The sequence below is a fragment of the Cryptotermes secundus genome, unplaced genomic scaffold (genome assembly GCF_002891405.2).
Source record: "Cryptotermes secundus unplaced genomic scaffold, Csec_1.0 scaffold429, whole genome shotgun sequence".
Taxonomy (NCBI): domain Eukaryota; kingdom Metazoa; phylum Arthropoda; class Insecta; order Blattodea; family Kalotermitidae; genus Cryptotermes; species Cryptotermes secundus.
The window spans coordinates 1,062,214-1,063,631 of record NW_019725845.1 but is presented as its reverse complement, the minus strand read 5'-3'; the positions used below and the strand labels follow the sequence as shown (position 1 = coordinate 1,063,631).

Genomic DNA, 1,418 nt, shown 5'->3' with positions numbered 1-1,418 from the left:
GATGAGAGCTGAGGGTGATTGGGGAGCAATTGGTGGAATGAAGATTGGCAGTACTCGGAGAAAACCTGCCCCAGCGCCACTTTGTCCACCACAAATCCCACTTGACCAGACTCGGGATCGAACCCGAGAAGCCGCGGTGGAAAGCTAGCGACTAACCGCTTGAGCTGTGGCGCGGCCTGATTACCCTCGTATCACCGATACTACACACTTTCTGTGTGTTAATGGAGCGCCCCGAAATAATTATGCATCTCTCTGATTCCTTTCGTCGGTGATTTGGTGCCGCTTTTTCGAGAACTTCTGCAACTTGACATTGTTGTCGATATAAACAGTCTCTTAGACAATTAATCAAGTTACTCAGTATCAATACTTTGAACAGAAATTGGCATTGCTTCTAAGATAATTTCATTGAACCTTGGACAGGTGTCTTATGGTACTGGATATTAATTAATGACAGTGTGTGTTGACAGCTGTGCCAGGGACATGTTCAAACCAAAACATAAGTACATAGAGGCGAACTGTTCCGAATAGATGGCGCCGACCCAGCACATTGTATTGTAATAAATCATATCTCTGCTGGTAAGTTGTACCTGTACGCTGCCTTGCTACATTTCCTACCTCGTAACTTTATCCTTTGTCGGATATCTTTCAGGTTTCATTATTTTAGTTCCTGTCTTTGATCAAGGGGAATGCTAAAGCCATGGAAAGATGTCCGGTGGGTGGTGGGGGTAATGGCTGACAAGGTTTCCTACTGTCTGCCTACTCTTGTATTCCCGTCGAGACCCCTCTGTCCTGTGTCAGCCAGCCAAAAGCACTTGTCTTGTCTAGTGACTTTCATCACTTGATCATCGTCAGCACATAGACGCAGGGCAGGTTCGTATGGCGGTAATTGTCTTGATATTTATGTTGGAGGTGCTGAATTCGAATCTATGCCACAACACCGACTGTCCTGACTGAGGTATTCGTGATTTTCTTCAGTTCCAAGCAAATGCTGGGGTAGTACTTAGATTGCGCCATGATCATCTTAATTGTAAGATTTGAGGCTTTCACGGCGGTGACTATGAAGAAAGCAGTCTGCTGGGATTTGGCACCGTGTATATGTGGTGTTAACCGACGTTTCGGAGGAACGTATCGCCTCCATCTTCAGGGTAGATACGTTCCTCCNATATACACGGTGCCAAATCCCAGAAGACTGCTTTCTTCATCATCTTCATTATTTGCATCCTGTTGTATGTCACGATTTGTGATACTCTGGCCGTCAACACAACAAATATTAGAAAATAAACCAATGTAGTTGTTTACATTGATTTCATATAATAACTGATACATGTTTCGAAGTGTCTTCATCCGCTCGAACACTGAGATCGTGGGTTCGAATCCCACTCAAGGCATGGATGTTTGTCTGCGTTTATTTTGTGTTT

General features: G+C 44.5%; 1 protein-coding gene across 2 annotated transcripts in view; it reads left to right on the top strand.

Annotated features, from left to right (window-relative positions):
- LOC111863706 (protein outspread) overlaps positions 1 to 1,418 on the top strand; it is a 396,370-nt gene that overhangs the window by 229,601 nt on the left and 165,351 nt on the right. The gene's annotated exons all lie outside the window — the stretch shown is intronic.